We start from the raw sequence: 22,032 nt of genomic DNA, 5'->3' as shown, positions 1-22,032 counted from the left end.
CCACCACCACCGGCCATGGACTCTCACCCCGAGTCCGGACTCGAGCCGGACTCGAGTCCGGACTCGGGTCTTATTTTTCTTGGACTCGGACTTGGCTCGGACTCGGCACCCCTGGACTTGGACTCGAGTCCGGACTCGGACACAAAAGGACTCGGACTTGGCTCGGACTCGGATACAAATGGACTCGGCTCGGCTCGGACTCGGACAAGCTGGACTCGGGTACAAGTCTGCATATAGCTCTAAATATTAAAGATGTTGTTTGAAAATACAAGGCTTCATACATTTACTATGTTGTGCAGAAATTCTTCAGATTATTTTAATTAAATTGCGTGTACCTTGCGAATTAGGTCGAATAAAAAAACCAGTAAAATCCAATACATTTCTCGATTATAATCATGAATGTCTACAGAACTATTTATTCATAAGGGAATGAAATTCAATAATTTGTATTGTGTTTTACCAAAATGCTTAATGAACTCGCTGGGAATGAGCTAGAACTTCAAGAGATCGTGATTGATTAAAAATACTGCAAATTATTGTGATAAGCTAAATTACATTAATGAACAATTGCAAGATTATAATAAATTTGCCGGTAAGTGGGAAATAAAACCTACAAGCAAAAATTGGCAACATCTTTGTTAATGTGTGCGAAGTCACAGAGTGCTGCAATTAATTGATAAGATACTATTTGGCGCTTAAATTATTAGAGTATCAAAAGAAGCTATGCCAATAAAATCCATTCTAAACATACGTCATTAACATTGAACCCAGATCACTTACAGCCTAGACAAGGCGATTACCAATCATCATGATCATGTAAATTTCACGTTTCTGTGATTGATATTAATTTTTTGAAAATTTAATTCTTAATGAAAGAATTCAATGATTAGATTCTAATCCGTTGATCTGCTGTTGCAGAGTACCAATATAATTCTCTATCCGTGCATTACAAGCTTAATTTCTTCATCAAGTGAGATTCCAACTGACTTGGTCCTCGTTATTCATACATTATGCATTCTGAGGATCGAACCTGGGACCTCTTGCACCTTACATGCTTATGACTCAACTCATAAATAGTCCCATCTCTTCACATAACTTCACCTACCTATGTGTATCTGAACGTAATGAATACGCTTGCCCAAATAATGTAAGAATTGAGATACACGGTTTGAAATTCACTATTCAAAATAGAAACAGAAATAACTTCCTCTTCAAAAATACAACATGATAAGAAAATGTCTTGAGCTATCATGCTTTTCACATATTGAATATTCTTATGTTATTGTTCAGATATTGTGAACGAAAGTATTATCGTTTAATAGAACTTCGGTTTCATTAAATCATTATATATTTTGGTGGACGCGTATGAAGAAAGATTTGTTAAAACGATGGTGCGATTTGTACTCCCTGGAGGATTACTAAGACCTTATAAGCATAAACAGGGACGTGGCAAAGCATGGTCCCGAAGGATAGGGCCTAAATACAGAACCTCTGTAAATACACATAATTACACATAAATACCTATAGACAGCTGGCAAAAGGATGACGTGCGTAGTAACCGTCTTGACTCTGAGCTCATGCCCCTTGCTTCCAGTTACGCCATCGAGTAAGGCATACATAATGTTTATGTTTTTAACCTGTATGGAATCTTAAGGCAAAACAATATTTGGCTTCTAGGGGGGCTTTGTAAATCCATTGTTATTTCATCTTATGGATAACGTTTTTTACTGCCCAAATGATCCGCAATAGAAGTTTGTGTTTGTGTGTGTGTGTGATTGTTTGTGTGCATTTCCTTTCAGTGATCATGCCAAACAATGGATTCGTTCTATATTTATGTACGAGGGTACATACAAAAAACATTGTGTATTGAATACCCTTTAAAACACCAGACATAATTAGGAAAAGACATACAAAATATCTATTCTTGAGTTTCGATGATTCTTCCTCGAAGCTGTTTTCGCTGCTATGGAGCCTCTTCCAACATATAAATCCCCCTTCCTTATACACAAGTTCTTTACAAATTCCAGCTTCCCTTGAGATCTACAGAAAACCTAAAAATATACCTAGCTTACAACCAATATAAACAAAAATACACAATTTTAAGATTGAGTAAGACCCACAAGCCAAAATATAAATAGGAAATCTTTAAGGGATCTGAAATGAGCGTTTTGAGCGTTTCGACAGTATAGCATGTATGAAAGAATCAATCCAAGTCCATGATTTGAGTCTTGTAACACATTGATTGAAATCCAGTATGTATAAAAGTCCACTTGTAACACATTCATTGCTGGAGAGTGACTTTTGAAAAAAAAAGGGTTTAATCAAGGAAAGTGTGTGGTTTATATTACATGGCAGAATGCTTATCAACATTATACATAACTGTGTGCTTTGTTTTATATTATCTTACTAGTGGTAATCTCATTCCAACATTATTGTCTTTGTATATGATTCAAAAAACCACCCAAGTCCAGAATTTAAAATGAACCCGACGAAGTCCCTGAAATGCTAATCGTCATACCTAATACAGTTTAACTCACCCATTTGCACGTGCAACTTACCATATTGACCAGGTAAATCTAACTGAATGAATTAAAATGATACACAGGTTTTTTTCTCAAAATCACTTCCCATGGACTTGGGTGGGTTTTGGATTCATGTATTCAATTGCATTCTGATTACGAAGAATGTCTTTCTGATATCAAATAATTTTCATTTTTTGAAATTCACTATATAATACAAATTTTGTGACAAATTATAAAATTTGATATTTTTCACATTTTCGATATATAACAGTCCTCGAAGTAAATTTCATAAATCTAATGACATATTCTTAAAGTGTATGTTGCTGGGAGGAAAAGCCGACGATCAATTGAAAATTTTGACTTTTCATATTGAAAATATGGATTTTTTTCCCAAACAGACCTAATTTTTTTTGGTGTTTTGGGGAAAAAAATCCATATCTTCAATACGAAAGGTCAAAATTTTCAATCGATCGTCGGCTTTTCATCCCACCTACATACACTTTAAGTATAAATCATCAGATTTATACAATCTACTTCGAATACTGTTAAATATCAAAATATCAATTTTAATCATTTGCCATAAAATGTGTATTACATTGCGAATTTCAAAAATCAAAATTATTTGATATCAGAAGGACATTCTTCGTATTCAGAATGCAATTCGATATGTCTGATGTGCTCTAATGTCCCACAATAAATACTGTCCAAACGTTCATACCCCACCCCTTAATAATAGACAAGGAAACGAACTAAAGTGCAATGATTGTTTTTCGAACTAGATTTGAAAATAGCTCGGCATCTTTAAACACAAGGATGGTTTGACAGCAATAGGGACATTGTTAGGGATCCTAATTGATGATAATTTAAGTTGGAATTCCCACACCAATATAATGGCATCATCAGAAAAGTTAAGCAATATCTCCCAATTGAGTCCAAACCAACCTTATATAACTCGTTGGTTTTTCCTTACTTAAAGGGCATATATATATATATATATATATATTGGTCGGATAACATCATATCATTGGCAAGGTAATATTATGAGGACAATGAAAATGACTCTTTTTTTTGAGAAAATAAGTCGTTTAAAATCGATATTCCGCAAAAACCAACTGTAAGCGGTGAGTTCCATCGAATGAGACAGATTTGACCTAGAAACTACAGTGATGTCATGATATGAATATTGCCAGCTTTGAGAGAATGGACTGACAACACTGTTAATGCACAGAACGTATACTGTCGTTGTTATCAGAAAAAACTCTCAAGTATTACAAATTTAATGGTTTTTACACATACCGTAATCACTCGATAGTTCCTGGTCCAGGATAATTTCAAGCTAACTCAATTTTTCCACGAGAGCGTACTAAACCACCGCTAGGGTACGAACCCGCAACCTCTCGCCACATAGTCGAACGCCTTATCGATTGAGCTAACTTGACTGCTTATATACGACATCCGAAATCATGCGATTGTCCAATCAGATTACATGTCTACGAGCTAGACCATTCGCACTGACTAAAAATACAAAGCAATACTATATAAAGAGATGAGAAAGCGTAACTAAAAAACTTGTTTTGCCTCTACCCTTATTTTGGTATTTCATTACTATACAAGCACTTGCACTTTTATATGGTCTATGGGATAACCCAGAGGATGATTTAAGCACTTCCCAGCAAGTCTTGCGGTTAGCACAGCTGTGTGAGTGAACATGACACCACTGTCCGCCCACTGCATACACACGTGCATGATTAAATTTGAATTTGGACAGATATATTTACAATAAAAACACCTTCTAAAAGTTGGTCGATTTCACATTTTATGTTATCCACAGAAGGTGTGAATTATCCTTCATGCATACATCACTTTAGATCTGAAATCGACCAAGTAATAATGACACACGGGCAATTCTAAAACAACATCTTTTGCACAGAGTTCAATGGGATTTGAAAAGTGAAGTGGCAGTTGAAACTCTAGTGATAACACTTTTACAGTGCATGATGGGGCTTCCTTAAATCATCCTCTGGGGATAACCCAGGATGAGGAAAGTGTTTTATAGAAGAACGCGGATGTAATATGAGCCGTTGCTTAGCCAGCTGACATCAAATTAACCACAATGACGGGATGCTTAAATGAAACTGCGATAAAATCTTTAACACGCCAGCTTATAAAGAAGATCGTGCTCAATTGCAAACCCCTGTACAGCGAAGTTTAGAAATGACATTAAAAAAAAGGAAGGTATTATTACAAACTCTAATGGTGACCCGCAGGTCAAATTGCTAGAATTGTACATTAAACACACTTAAACAGACACAATGCAATTTGCAGGCAGCAGCTTAATCAGCGCCAATATTGCAACATTGAAACAAACAACTATACAAACATCCAACCAAACCCAACCCCATCCCCCAGTAGGCAATGAGGACAAAGTGTCTTGCCCAAGGACACAACACGTTGGCACGAGCGGGGCTCGAACTCGCAACCTATGGATTATGAGTCGGGCGCCTTATCCACTCGGCCACACGTGCTCCCATTACTGGGAAGTTTTAAACTCTTGACAAATGATGAAAACTATGGGAAATATATTGCATGTATTGCATGTATTGAGTCCATAAAGCATGAATAATTTTAGTTTATTATGTTCTTTTTTAGTAATACGTATACCAGGAAACACACGCGTTTTATTAATCACATTCGAGTATGAGGTTTTATTGAGACCTTGAAATCGTTAAAAAATTTACGAAAAGATCCCACAAACACATTTTTATCATATTGACAAAATGTACGTTACTTTATCCTTACAGCAAACGTTATCAAAGATTGATAGGGCAACATTTCAAAATGTTTTGAAATTTTTATTAACACGTTTCATAACCTTTTAATATATGATCCAAAATTTAGTTTGTTGGCAACATTGCGCTAAGTAGAATAAACATATCATTTGAGAGCCGGCCTTGCACGTTTTTTTATTATATACAAAAAACACACAAACATTGTACATGACTTATCACTATGATCTTGTCTCTTTCACTCTCTAACCTATTTATATTATATTATGTTGTGCGTTTCTGCAAAATAGATTAAAGGAGACCAAATGTTTGAATAAACGGGTCGAATTGGAAACTTCATTCCTTTCTCCTATTGCTGTCAAATCAACCTCCTATGGGAACTACCCACTCCCGAGCTAGCCCGAAAAGCAATCATTGGACTTATGTTAGCTCCCTTGTCTATTAATGATTTCCCATTTATATTTTGGCATGTGCGTCTTACTCAATCTTAACTCACGTGACGTCATAGGAGTTTTGCAACCCAACAAATTAGTACATTGTTGTTTATTCTGCTTTATAAAACAGGTATTCTGTCGAACTCAAGGGAAGCTGGATTTGTACTGCACTTGTGAATGACTGTATGGTGGATTTAGATGTTGGAGGAGGCGACATATCAGTGACAACAAGCTTCAAGGAAAGATCATCGGAACTCAAGAATAGACATTTTGTATGTCTTATCTGGAGAGTGAGGTCAATGATCTCAGGCCTGGTATTTTACACGATTTCAAACACAGTGTAATGTACCTCATCGTTTGGCATGATCGAGAAAGAGAAACACACACAAACAACCCACCCCTCCCACACACCCCACCCATCGCATCGTACAAAGAAAGGAAGAAAGAAAGAAAGAAAGAAAGAAAGAAAGAAAAAGAAAGAAAGAAAGAAAGAAAGAAAGAAAGAAAGAAAGAAAGAAAGAAAGAAAGAAAGAAAGAAAGAAAGAAAGAAAGAAAGAAAGAAAGAAAGAAAGAACAATCAAATCATCAATCTTATACTCTTTGTAACCCTTGAGACGTAGGGGAAACATTAATCTAACACCTTGCCTGTCAAAACTTCTATGTACATTACGTCATTATATCACTATTCTTTATCAACATGAAAAAATACAAAGAGCAACAGAAATAACTCAATTGTGATTATGTAAATATATGTTAAGAAAATAAGTCATGTTATTTCAACGCATTTCAATGTTCTATCAAATATCGTAGTTTTAAAATAAGTAGAGCAAAGTGAAATAACACAATCACGCTCATTCGCATAAAACGACTTCAATGTGCATTATTTTTTGCATTGAAGATAATATTTGCTCAATCAACTATTTTAGCCTTTTGAAAAAGGGAATTCCATCTTTATGTCATTTATCATAAGTTAGTAAACCTTTATAAAGTGTAAAACACTCCGTTGCTTAGACACAAAACGATGCCCTTGACAGTCCTAATTATGTTGTAATGTTTTTCAATTTATACAAAGAGCTGAATATTCATATCAAAACTCGGTCAATATTATTTTGTTGCTTCATCATTTAAAAGGGCATTTCGTGATCCACAGCCTCACCCCCACTTTTTTCCAAAAAAAGTTGAGATATTTATACCATTGGAAACCTCTGGCTATATAATGTTTATGTACCAAAATTTTCTTGCAGATTAATTCGTTTAGCAAATATATCGTCAAATTTGAATTTCGTTCTGGTATACTTCTGGTAAATTTTGGGAATAAGCTTTTTTCGTGAATATCTACTGAAAAATGTCATAAAAAAGGGATGCTAGGATCACGAAATCCTCCTTTAAGGGCTCTTTGTTGGTTAAATAATCCCTCCTGTCTCGAAATGAAACCTCAGAAGACAAAAACGAAAATATTGAAAGTCTTGATTTAACTTAGCTAAATGTTTAAAATAGTTTAAGGTGGTACTACACCCCTTGTTAAATTTGTGAGTATTTTTTGCATTTTTCTCAAAAACTAATAAAACACTGGTAGCAAAAGTTATGTATATTATAGGGGCAAGGAATCCAGTTACTATACTGACATTTCAGTTACTCCAGACAAGTATTTATTGATTTATTGATCAAAAAATGGTTTTCCCTCATTTTTGACTGTAACTCCAAACTGATGTCTGTGCTGAAATAAAATTTTCAGTGCAGTAGTTGTAGTCCTTGCCCCTATAATATACATATCTTGTAACCAATGCGCTTTAATTTGTGAGAAAAATGCAAAAATAGGCACAAAATTGGCCAGGGTGTAGTACCACCTTAAGATAATAGGAACCCAGTGGTAATAATAGTTCACGTCCTGCATATTATTTTGTAAAAAGATGATATTCATTGTTTTTAAACCATTTGTCCTACCAGTGGCTTCTTTATGCATTTGGTTCTGCATTATAACAATTCTTTTGGATTCTCTATTTTAAGATTGTTTTAGGATTCTCTATTATTAAATGCAAATTTGATGGGTCGAAGAAACTGTTAAACCCCTAATGTCAGCATGACTTCAAGGATTAGTAAGTATATAAAATAAAATGGAGATTTAGTCGAGTGAAAACGGTTGTCGACTTTCATTTAACATTCGTCTTTATAACCTGATGAGCGGATGTTTCCATCAAAATTTCATCAAATTTACCATACCCACGTTTTAGTGTTATTTTGCAGAAAACAATAGAACAATTAAAACAATGAACACTTGATATTGGTTGCTCTATATATGATTTACATTTAAATCAAAACATCTCTGAAAGAATAGAAGTGACATTTATTGATTTGGCTTCACCATGTTCAGTCAATGTCAGTGGCATTTTTGACTGTGTAAGTGGAGGGATTAGCTATAATAAACATAGATTTTCATTGAAGTTTGTGAAGTAGTATTTCGTTACAATAATATAATGAAATAATAACACGCAGGACCAATTGACAGCTGTAGCAACAATTTGAAATTCAAACAATATATTTATTTTTGAGCTATTTATCAATGCACCAATGAGATGTTTGCACCAATTTGATCTACACATTGATTAATAATTATAAATTTTATTCGAAATTCCCATTTTTAGCCAAATATGATATATCAAATTTCACTCCGTAGATGCGATTAGTTTTCTTTGATCACTGTTTAAAAACACAACCCCAAAACGAATGTCGATAATGGTCATCATTACAAAGCCATCTTGCTGGAGCATGTCAATACAACTGATGTCAAGTTTCTTTGCGTTGGTTTTACGCGTTGTCCCCCAATTATCCCGAGCCATTCAGTGGATTATCGGAGCATTACACGCGAAAACCCTTAGGTACTTTGAGCCAATACGTAGTACAATGATATAATATGTGTAATAAACAGGATCACAATTACTCGTATATATGTTATTAAACATTCAAGTGATTATTGAAACTTTACCAAAACTTTAATGGGATGACTGGCACTATGAGAAAGAAATAGCCTACAAGCTGTTCCAAAAAGTTCCGGTAAATGTCACAGATTGAAATACATTCCTATTAGTAGTTTACAACGATAAAGTTAAATATCGAGTTCAATGATATATAATTTATCACACTGATAGGTAATAATCATTTTAAGACACCATGTAGCTCTAAAAATTAAAGATGTTCTTTGAAAATACAAGGCTTCATACATTTACTATGTTGTGCAGAAATTCTTCGCTAGAACAGATTATGTTAATTAAATTGCGTGTACCTTGCGAATTAGGTCGAATAAAAACCCAGTAAAATCCAATACATTTCTCGATTATAATCATGAATGTCTACAGAACTATTTATTCATAAGGGAATGAAATTCAATAATTTGTATTGTGTTTTACCAAAATGCTTAATGAACTCGCTGGGAATGAGCTAGAACTTCAAGAGATCGTGATTGATTAACAATACTACAAATTATTGTGATAAGTTATAAATTTATTACAATCATGAACAGTTGCAAGATTATAATACCTTTGCCGGTAAGTGAGAAATAAAACCTACAAGCAAAAATTGGCAACATCTTTGTTAATGTGTGCGAAGTCACAGAGTGCTACAATTAATTGAGTTAGGGGTATTATAGAGGCTATTCCCCATAAGATATTATATATTTGGCGCTTAAATTATTAGAGTTTCAAAAGAAGCTATGCCAATAAAATCCATTGTAAACATTATCATTACGTCATTAACATTGAACCCAGATCACTTACAGCCTAGAAAAGGCGATTACCAATCATCATGATCATGTAAATGTCACGTTTCGCTGATTGATATTAATTTCTAGAAAAGTCTTAAATGTTTCATTTTATTTGTATGTAACTATCTATGATTTTAATGAAAGAATTCAATTATCAGTTGATCTGCTGTTGCAGAGTACTAACAGAATTCTCTATCAGTGCATAAAAAGCTGCGATTGCAAATGACTTGGTCCTCGTTATTCACACATTATGCATATAGTGCGAACGTAATAAATACGCTTTCCCAAATAAAGTAGGAATTGCGATGCATGGTTTGAAATTCACTATTCTAAACTGAAATAACTTCCTTATTAAAATACAACATGATAAGAAAATGTCTTGAGCTTTCATTGAACATTCCTATGTATAGCTATGTATATTGTTTAATAGAACGTTGGTTTTATTAAATCAATATAGATTTTGGTGGACGTGTATGAAGAGAGGTTTGTTAAAACGATAGTGCGATTTGTACTCTCTGGAGGATTACTAAGACCTTATAAGCATAAACAGGGGGTGGCACGTGGCAAAGTATGGTCCCGAAGGATAGGGCCTAAATACAGAACCTCTGTCATAAATACCTATAGACAGCTGGGAAAAGGAATGACGTGCGTAGCAAGCGTCTTGACTCTGAGCTCATGCCCCTTGCTTCCAGTTACGCCACTGAGTAAGCATACAGGCATACATATGTTTATGTTTTATGGAATCTTAAGGCAAAACAATATTTGGCTTCAAGGGGGGCTTTGTAAATCCATTGTTATTGCATCGTATGGATAACATTTTTTACTGCCCATATTATGTACATACAGGAAACATTATGTATTGGAAACCCTTTAAAGCTCTTTAAAACACCAGACATAATTATTCTTGTCATACGAGATCATTGACCTCATTCGACAAGCTCAGGATAAGACATACAAAATAAATATCTATTCTTGAGTTTCGATGATCCTTCCTCGAAGCTGTTTTCACTGCTATGGCGCCTCTTCCAACATATAAATCCCCCTTCCTTATGCACAAGTCCTGTACAAAATCCAGCTTCCCTTGAGATCTACAGAGAACCTAAAATATACCTAGCTATACAACCAATATAAACAAAAACACATACTTTCATTTGGGATATATAACTACAATATAACTACAGTGACCCTTCACGTGATTTAAGATTGAGTAAGACCCACAAGTAGAAATAGGCAATCTCTAAATAGACAAGGGAACGAACTAAGGTGCAATGATTGCTTTTCGAACTAGGTTTGAAGATAGCTCGGCATCCTTAAACACAAGGATGGCTTGATAGCAATAGCCAAAATAAAATAAATTGGAATGCTCGATGAGCAGGCGATCATATGTGGAGCTATGAAGGGGATTTGCCATTTGGTCTAATACCATTTGGTCTAATATTCATTTCGTCTCCATCCATTTCGTCTAAACCCATTAGGTCTATATCCACTACATCCAATAATCATTTGGTCCTTTAACCATTTGGTCCGATAACCATTTGGTCCGACAACCATTTAGTCTAATAACCAATAAGTCTAAAACCATTTAGTCTAACAACCATTTAGTCTAATACTCATTTGGTCTATAACCAATAGGTCTAATAGCCATTTGGTCTAATACCCATTTGGTCTACACACCATTTAGTCCTACAAGCATTTGGTTTATTAATAAATAGACAAAATGGTATTAGACTAACTGGTTATTAGACCATACGAGTATTAGACCAAACGGTTATTAGACCAAACGGTTATTAGACCAAATGGTTATTAAAGAAATATTAGACCAAATGGTTATTAGACTATATGGTTAGTAGACATACCGGTTATTAGACCAAACACTATTAGACTAAATGGACATTAGACTATATGATTATTAGACTAAGTGGCAATTAGCCTCTCTGGTAATAGACCAATTGAATATAGACTAAACGGGAATTAGACGAAATGGTATTAGACCAAATGGCAATAGACCGCTATGAAGGGAAGAACTGAACAGAAGAAAATGGCGTAGATGGGAGGTGCGGACATGCCTAATTATAGTAGAACACTATAAGCAATCAAACAAGTTTATATTGGTGCCGTTACAAGGCTCAAATGGCCAACTAGACACCTGGGATATTAAGGGGCGCAGCATTAGATTTCCAGGGGTGATAGGAGTTTTGTGAAGAAGAAAAAAAATCGCACACTAGTGAGACAAAAAATAAAAATTCGCCCACTAGTGAGACGGGAAAAAAGATTTTGCCTCACTGATGAGTAAAAAAAAATTCCCAACCAACTCTGTATAAAGGTATACATTAAAATTGAAGGAAATAAACTCCCCCCCCCCACCGAATCAAATGGTGCGTCCCTAAACAGATGTATTACAACTTGTCAGGTATGTTACAACTGTCAGTTACCAACGGCAAGTAGAAATTTGAGCCCTGAAATGAAGTTTGGAGATAAACGCTTGAAAGGAAGACCTAAGATGGACTGGTAAATCAAATCATATTGTATCAACTATCATTTTCAATTTCCAAACTGCATAGGGAAATAAGAATTTTATCGCCAATCATATAACCATTTCCTGCAGATTATACACACGCCAAACGACATGTGATGTGTCACAGCCTCGTACATGTAATCGTAGACCTATTTGCTCAAATTCTAGATGCATTCGGCAATTGTCCTTTTCAAAACGTTTTTTAATTCCTGAATATGATTGTGTCTTTGGCTAATATCACAGCAGCTCATTAAATTTTGAATAGCAAAAAAAAAAATTAAATCATTTACTGTGTCCTTTATTTTCGTTGGAGATACATTGTCAGCATGCGCTCCGTGGTGTTCTCACTTAAAACTGTACCTGTAATCTTGTTTGATCTCTCATACCCGGAAGGGTCGATAGAGAAATAAAAGTCCATCATTGGATGGACGCCTAACTAACTAACTGAGGTTGACTTACATGAATATTATGCCGTCTAAGTTTCGATTTTGGCAGGTCAAAGTGGGGGGGGCAATTTTTGGCACACGGTTTTAAATTTTACCCCGGCCCATAATTACTACACAGCCCCTAAGTCTAATAACAGAAATTGATTTTATAGCAACCGAGGTAGGTTTCGATTTTAATATGATGTACATAGCCAGTGATGTAAAACATTGTAAAACATTATACTTTCAATGTTGTTACTTCCGTCAATTGCTAAATCGCAAGGGTACTGCTTAATTAATTAACTAAAATAGTGGTGACTTCCGAACAACAACAACTTCCGAATACCCCCAAATATACCCCCAGTCTATTTGCAGACGATCAGGATACACCTTTAACTTTGCAGCTAAGCACTTTGGATGTTTATTACAATGTTATTTTCTATATTATATATTTCATATAAAAATATTTTGATCATGTATTCGAAAACATCAAAGTTAATAATTTAAAATTATACAATCAATTAATTGACGTTATCGATCTTTCTACAGTAGTTGGGTCGTATAATATGCTTTACTACCACCATCGTTACCAATAGTAACTCAATCTTACACTCATAGAAATGACTTGTTCGCCTTGTTGGCGCAATTCAAAAGGAGTAAGTTTGGACAACTCAAAAATAGTGTAAAAGTTGCAAAAACAAAATTCATTTTAGTTATCCGAAAATGCTGAAAAAACTTAAAAAGTTGATGTAAGTCGTTGCATCAACTTTTTAAGTAATGACAACTTCTGAATTCAAGTTCAGGAAACTTAGAAAATTAAACAAGGTTCAAAGAACCAATTAGTTTTAATTTATTGTAACTCAACATGTAAGTTGATGTAACTCGTTCATATTAAGTTACTGGTACTTATTGTTTTGAGTTATTCCAATTTGGTACTTTGTTACTTAATTCACGTAATTGGATCATTTTCTGCAAAATTAGCAGTATTCAAATATATAAATTTTGTATACTATAGCACACCTCTAGAAAATTATGCTAACCTAGGCTAGTTTCATTTTCTGAGTTGTAACAACTCAATAAAGTAAGTGCAAATGAGTGCGACCAACATAATGATATCGAGTCAGCGTTACTCAAAATTGTACGCGTTGGCATTACTCGGAAAGTTGACGCAACGACTTACATCAACTTACTGAGTAATGCCAACGAACAATTTCTATGAGTGTACCATTTCTTACAGATCTCAAAATGTCTTCTCCCTGAACGAAAATAATGGGTTTATGCCAACTTTGTATATGATATTGCTACTTTTTCCAATCAGTATACTGGAATATTTTGGTTTTCAAGATTTAATGAATTCTGCTAGTATCACCTTTCAAATTGTATTTTTGTGAATATATGTGATATCTAATTAGAAGTTTTGAATTGTTATGCTAGAGGTACCTTAGAACGTGCAGGTGTCAATACTATTAATATTAATAGATATATATATATCCAATTAACTTGATATACGGCGTTTTATGCAGTTGAAATCCTCCACTATCCCCGATCACTATGACAAAGGAGGGTAATGCGTATAGGTCCATTATATGACATCTTTTCAGTTCGACTCTGACGCAAAATGATCCCCTTTCGCTATTTTTAACATTTGCTCCCATCCATGAGCCTGGTTTTTCACTCTGCATCTGACACTCACTGACCAATTCTTTCGAATCATCCATCAGGTCGTGTTCATAAGAAATCTTGATCCGCGTGTTGGAGGCAGACTTATACAAAATAAATAAAGAATGAATTATTGATAATTAACAAATGGAAAGCTAGATTGTATGCATCAGAATTCGGAATGCAGCTTTGAAGGCACTCCACCATGCATGTTCATGACATAATGCATTTTAGGTATGGTCTTTGCATCATACATATATGTATAACAAGCTGCAAATATAATGTGAAAATCATATCATCTTAATTAAAGAGTGTCAAAGTTGATGTAAAGAGCTATTCAGAAATGACCAATGAAATTGTTAGCTTTATCTTACGCTGGAAATTGCTTCTCAAACCATTGGTCAAAGTCGTATATTTTATATTGCAAAGAGGCCACTTTGTAGCTTTAACACTCCTTTACCCTTGTGTCTTTTATCTTTCTGAAATATTAATTAATTCACCATCTTTTAATTACCCCAGGATATCTCTCGATTATTCCAATAGATTTACTGGCATATGTGTGTGATTCTCGACTCATAATAGGAATACAAAGCAAAATTATAAATAGTAAGCAAGTGATAATTTTAGCAACTCCTTTAAGATGATTGGTAAATGAAACGCAATGATGCTTTTTTTTTGGGGGGGGGGGGTAAGAGAAGGTATTCTGTTTGAAATTAGGTTACGATTAACCGAGGGGCACTGGTGGTGTATCTGCAACAACTACACGAGTATCATCGTCAGCAAGGTTGTTTTTGGGGTTTTTTTTTGTTTTTTTGTTTTTTGTTTTTTTCACCTTTAAATTAATCTGAACTTTATGTTGTTATTACTTGAATGCTGTTTATATTACAATTGTATGCTAAATGTTTGATACCTAATAGTTTTTCTGTTATTTGTATAATTGGTTGCTATATTATAGCTTATTATGCAACACGCTCGGGTCTCAGTACAAATTAGCTGGAGGAGAGCTGAAGCCAATTTGAACTTTTTGCTTTATAGCAAGGAGAGTAGGGATCATGGAAACAGGGAAGCTATAATGGAAGAAACAGGAGTTAATTCGGAAGCGAATCGGAAGTTCCAATTGTTATGTGCCCAAAATATTCCATACATATTCATAGGTTATGCATTTTGTCATCATACATTAGGTTTTTACTTGTTCTAATAGAAAATACTAATGAATAAAGTGATAAACGAAAAAAATCATATTCAGTTATATGTGGAAGTTTCTTTAAAAAATTAAGTCGTGGCGCTATTACAGTATACATTTATACAAATCAATGATTCGACTGGCTTGTGTTAAGGTAATGAGCTATATTTAGAAATTATGTAATATGCTGTAATATGCTAAAATTAGTGATTATTATCTATATAGAAAGGTAACAAATTAGATATAAGGCCTGGCGAATAAATGATTGGGGCAGCAGTGTAGAACAGGTGAAACTTACTTTAGCCAGTGGTGGTACAAAACCCAGCAAACACAAAAACGTTTTAAAAACGTTTTAAATAAGTTATATTTTGGCTTTTGGTTTAGGTAAAAACGTTTTAATAACATTAAAATGTCGGGTTATATAAAGGTCATGATAACGTTTTAAAACGTTTTGTATGAAAACACACTACAACAATATTTTTTAATGTTTTCAAAAAATGTTATTGTAAACTATTTTTGCAAACATTTTTGCCAAATATTTTGTCAATAGTTAAATAACATTATGTTACAATATTTGAATCCAGCAAACACAGAAATGTTCTTAAAATGTTTTTTTCAAAACTTTTTAATAACATTTAAATGTCGGGTTATATAAAGGTCATGAAAACGTTTTTAAAACGTTATTGCAAATATTTTGGGCAAACATTTTTTCGCAAAATATTTTTTCAACCCCAAAATAACATTCTGTTTAGAATGTTTTGTATCAAGTGTTCAAGAATGTTTTTGGAATGTTATTAAAACGTTTTATACCCTTTATATAACCCGACATTTAAACGTTTTCTGTAAAACATTTTTGTTTGCTGAGCACTAGATTCTCAAAAAATGTTTTTTAAGGTTATGAAAACGTTTTATACTCTTAATATACCCTTTATATAACCCGACATTTAAACGTTTTCTGACAACCTTTTATAACCTTTTGCGAATGATGTCGAAAACGTTTTGTGTTTGCTGGGAAGTTACCATAAATGTGTGAAGTCTTCAAACTTCGGTTCGCTTTTTTGTGTGTTGGAGAGAAGGAAATACACCAAAGGTGGCAGTGAAAGCCAATAGTGCTTGATTGTCTTGTCGACTCAAAGAAGTGACGGATTAAACTATCTCCATCAACGAATTGTGGTATTTTGCTGTTCTAACATAGTCTGACTGTCAAGTAGAGCAGATTTTCTAGCATGCTCAAGAGATCTCCTACAGAGGACCTTGCGGTCAACATAGAAGACCATTTGGAAAATGACTAGCATAGTCTTCAGGACTTGGACATGTTGGACTGAGACTGTGGTAAACCATGGCTTTCCCTTGGGTAGACAGGATCTTGGATATTGCCGGATCTTGGATCAAGAACTGAGACCATCAAAGGAATCTCCCGGGGGAATCTCATCAGCCAACCAAGATCTTCAGGCTTAGCAAAAGAAAATCTTTGTAATAATTTCGAATTATTTTGTAATGTGACTTGATTGACAGCCATATTGCAATAATTAATAAATAATCATTAGTTGTTTGATATAATAAACAGTGTGTTTACGTATTTGGTGTTGAGTGAACTCGGGTCATTTTAGTGACCGTAAAACAATCACAAAATCCGTTAAGGTTTTTCTATCTCAGCTGCTCAATGTCAGTCAAATCAGTTGTTAATAATGTTGTCTCCATGACTCAGACTCAAATTTGCCGAAAATAAAATCTTAAATTCGATTTAAAAAGCGGAGAAAAGTCATTTAAGAGCAATAATATTTCCTTTCACGTGGTTAATATCAATATCACCACGGCAAAGTCAAGCGAAAATATCTCCAAAATAGATTTAGACAGTTTAATTAACATGATTAATTTCAAGCCAATCTTATCATAGCGATCATGAGAGTCATTTTCTGGTCAGTCTCTCATATCGTGTCATGCTTGTCCAATCATATCTACCAAAAACAGCATTTTAAAGCATGAAAAATTAATAATGATGATGGTGTGCTTTTCCTGATGTTGAGCTCCCAAAAATACTTGAGAAACAGACGACGTCGAAGACCATGAAGAAGAGGACGAGAAAGAGGAAAAGGAAGAGAAAGAAGAAGATTTTCCGACTCTAATACAATTTTATAGCATTTATGAAATGACAAAAGATAGACAAAAATATCATTAAGTGTGATTTCCTGTTTCAGAATTTACTGGAAAAATAATTACGTGCGACACAAGATAATGCGAAGCGTACTATTCCGAGGAGGAGCAGGATTTTCTCAAATCAGTTGAATTTTATAGAATTTATTAAAAGAGAGAAAACAAATAAAATAATAAAGTGTGCTTTCTGTTTCAAGATATCTTTCTAGTTCAAGAAGAACAGGGAAAAGACGAAAAGAAATGTGTCTAACGATAAATTAATTAATTGATAATATCTAAAGAATGGGATTACCAATAACACAGCTTTTATATCAAAAGTTACTTGTTACTTCTTGGGTAAATATATTAGTACTGGTTTAATGAACCTTGGCATGCTATTGAACATAATTCTTAGCTAATCATATCTATCAGTAACACAACCCTCACCTAAATCTGGCATCAAAACGTAAATATAAATGCTTCAATTAAAACAACGACCGCCTACTCGCTTAAACACCACTAGTCACCATTAGAGACAATGTAGGTCAGTGGTTGCATTGGAAACAGACATTAACACATTTAACGTTAATGTAAGAATATTTTTCTTATCCAGAAAAATTCAATCAAGCGCATATAAGAACAACACAATATAGCTTTTGTCAATCTAAAGTGGACAAATTGACTAAAAAGTAGATAAAAATGATATGCGAAGTGTACCTCAACAATCTAGAGTAAAATCTCAGATTCCCTGATGACTTATAATGCAAATTGTGTGATCACTTCTGGTAAAATGATGCTTGTACGTGACCAGTCTGATATTACCAGGTGTCCTGTGTAAATGATATTCTAATCAGGGAGTTGTTTTATTTAAATGCTTATATTTGATATCGGATATCTGATATTGCCCCCGCTAATAATACGGCCATTACCGCGATTGTTGCTGTTAGCCTTACACGGCTAAATTTATTCCAGATATACCGTTAGTTATATCCAATCAGTGCCAGCGGTCCTTATTTATAGCATAATGGATTGTATCATGGTTTCTGTGATTATATTTGAATTAAACAAACGAGTTTATATTGGTGCCATTACTTGTCCGGTATGTTACAACTCTCAATTACCAACGGCAAGTTGACAATTTGAGCCCTGAAATGAATTTTGGAGAGAAACGCTTGAACCAGTGGCGTAGCTGTCTGTTTGGGCCCACGCCCCTAGCGCAAGGAAAAAAGAGGAGAAAGGAGAGAGAGAGAGGAAAAAAGGAGAGAGGAGGGTAAAAAATGGTACTATACAATCAAAATGTGTTGCTTTTAGGGCGCAAGCGCTTATAATCCTTTTTTTTTTTTTTTGCTCTTCACTTTTTAAAACCACCGGAAAAAATTTGGGTCAACCTTTTTGTTTGGTGGATTTGGGCCCCGCCCCATACAGGCTTGCCCCCCGTAAAAAACAAATTCAGCTACGCCACTGGCTTGAACGGAAAACCTAGGATCAAATTGAAGCCAAATTGTACCAATTTCAGTTATTTGTTTTTCAGCTGCTGTTTTTGTCTAAAAGGGCTAACCTGTTATGTATTACATGGATATGGAAAAAACAAGTAGATATAATAATTCAAAAACAAAACGGCATAGGGAAATAAGAATGTTAATCGCTAATCAAATAACCAATCGATGCAGATAATACACACATCAAACGACGTAGACCCATTTTTTCAAATTCTCAAATTCTAGATGCTTTCGGCATTTTAAAGTAAGTATTAACAACTAAGTAACTTTGACAAATTTCAATCAAAAAGAAGCAAAATATCTTTTTAGTTTAAATAAACAGGCTGTGCAATAATAGAGAATAGAATTTTTAACAAGCCACAAAGGAGGGTTCTAAAAGGAAGAAGGGTTTTTGGCATGTCGAAGGGTGAGAGGAGGCAAGCGATTTTTGTCACGACGCATGGCCTCATAATTATACAGCCCCTAATAACAGAAGTTGATTTTGTAGAAACCTAGGTGTGCTTAGGTTTGAATATCGTTCTGATGTAGCTAATGCTGCAAAACATTGCAAAACATTACTCTCAATGTTGTTATTTCCAAAAATTGCTAAATCCTAAAACTGCTATATACCCCCCACCCCACCCCAGTCCATTGTAAAGATGACTTTAAAGAAGGGCGTTCCTTTGCAGCGAAGTACTTTGGATGCTCATAAATTTACAATGTTACGTTTATATTATATTTTAGAAGGTGTCATTAGCACAATCTTTAAAAATATTTTGATCATGTATTCAAAAAAATCAAGGTTAATTATTTAAAATCAGGCAAAAAATTGATTGACGTTGTCGATCTTTCCACAGCAGCTGGGCTGTATAATATGCTTTACCATGTTTACTATGCTATCATCGCAATATACCTACTACCCTCAATCTGACAAAGTTCTCAAAATACTTGCTCCCTGACTAAAACGAATGGGAATGTCAGCTTTGTATGTGATACTGCTCAATCAGTGAATGAATATTTGGTTTTACTAGGATTTCAAATAATACAATTTGTACTTATGAATATTTGTGATATCCAATTAGACATTTTGAATTGTTATGCTAGTGGTAACTTGTGCAGGTGTCAAAATGCTATTAATATTAATAGAAATATACCCAATTAACTTGAAATACGACGTTTTATGCAGTTGAATCCATTCTCTATCGATAAAAAAGAAGGGTAATGCGTACAATTCAATGTCACATCTTTTCAGGCGATCCTGACACAAAATGATCCCCTCTTCAGATATTTGGCACCCAAGGAGACGCTATTTTTGACATTTGCTCCTATCCCTATGATCACCATTGTTTGATGGCATGTAGAACCAGGGCCCTCACACTCAGTTCAGAAGTATGTTACTGCGTGGAAGCGGCCATTGACCCTGTAATCGCGTATCCTGGAACTACCGGCCGCATAGGCACACTGTATGCGCCCTATACGCGTTATTGATCGCGTTGGACGCTTGTGCTGGCGACGCGATCATTAGCACCCCAGCACCCCATTAGCACCCCATGGCAGCGCCCATACGTGTGCCAATTTGTGGTTCGCGGGATCTTTTCTTCAGGCTCTGTAGCGTGCAAATTTAGCTGGTGCGATTTTACAGTCTACCGTGTGGTAGAACTGTATTCATTTTAAGCAAAGTTGAACACTGATGGCACTATTTATGTTAATTTTTGTTTGCACCCTTACCAGGAGAGTAAACACTTAGAACATCATAAATATGAATAACATATAGTAAGAAAAATGTCAAACTACTTTTTACATAAAATGAGAGGAATAACTCATATTTTATTGGGCTAAATTAAATTTTAAATATATGTTAACAGCGCCCTTAATTTGGACAGAAATATACCGTTTATAGTATAAATATTACCACAAAAAGGCAGAAAAAGATTTAAAAAAAATTTAACAAAGAAAAGTAAATCGAAGTTAGAAATAGGTAAAAAAATATATGTATATATTAGTGTGATAGCTGTTAATATTGTACTAGGTCTAGAATGGACAATTATGTAATGTTTTGCTAGAAACCTTAATAAATGACCATATTAAACAACCGTGATGAACATTGTGTTTTATTTTCTAATCATCCATCAGGTCGTTTTCATAGGAAATCGTAAAATGTACCTCAGAGAGAAACTGAGCAACCCAGAAACTAATTACATGAGTTATGTGCGACTACATGATGCGCATGTTGGTGGCAGACTGATACAATATAAATAAAGAATAAATAGTGATAATTAATCCGGATCAAACAAATGGAGAGCTAGATTGTATGCATCAGAATTTGGAATGCAGCTTTGAACACGCAACTCCATCATGTCCATGACGTATAAAAACATGAATGTATTTTAGAAATGGTATTTGCATCATTCATTATGTGCAAGCTGCAATTAATTAAGATGTGAAAATCATATCATCTTAATAAGACTTAAGAGTATTAATAATTATTGTGCAAAAGGAAATCTAAAGACAGCATCACCCACCACTTTTCTCAAAAAAAATTGAGATTTTTATACCATTGGAAACCTCTGGCTACATTATGTTTATGTACAAAAAATTTCTTGCAGATTAATTAATTTAGCAGAAATATTGTCAAATATGAATTGGCCTATGGAGCAGTGTGTTACACAAAATCATGCATAACTCCCAAACGCAATATCGGAATCAACTGAAATGCTGGGAGTAAGCTTTTTTGTGGATATCTACTGAAAAATGTCATAAAAAGAGGATGCTAGGATCACGAAATCCTCCTTTAAATAAGTGGATCTCTATTATACAGTTGAATTTAATATTGAATTTGTCGCTGAATGGACATGGTGGCGTGTTACAACGTCAATGGTCGTTGAAGGTACATAGTGACGTATCAGCTTTTATTTCTTACCTGATGCATCTCTAGGTAAATTTAGCGATTAGATCGCTTACACTCTATTCGGCGATGAGTTACGTATATCAGCCAAGTTTTTGTTGCAAGAGTTAAATAAAAGTCCTGTCTGGGGCATGAGAAACAAAAATAATAATATAGTGTCAAAGTTTAGGTAAATAGCTATTCAGCAATGATCAATGAAATTGTTAGTTTTACCTAAAACCATTGGTCAAAAAAG

This window comes from Amphiura filiformis, chromosome 17 (genome assembly GCF_039555335.1).
Source record: "Amphiura filiformis chromosome 17, Afil_fr2py, whole genome shotgun sequence".
NCBI lineage: Eukaryota > Metazoa > Echinodermata > Ophiuroidea > Amphilepidida > Amphiuridae > Amphiura > Amphiura filiformis.
Note: the sequence above shows the minus strand (reverse complement) of the source record.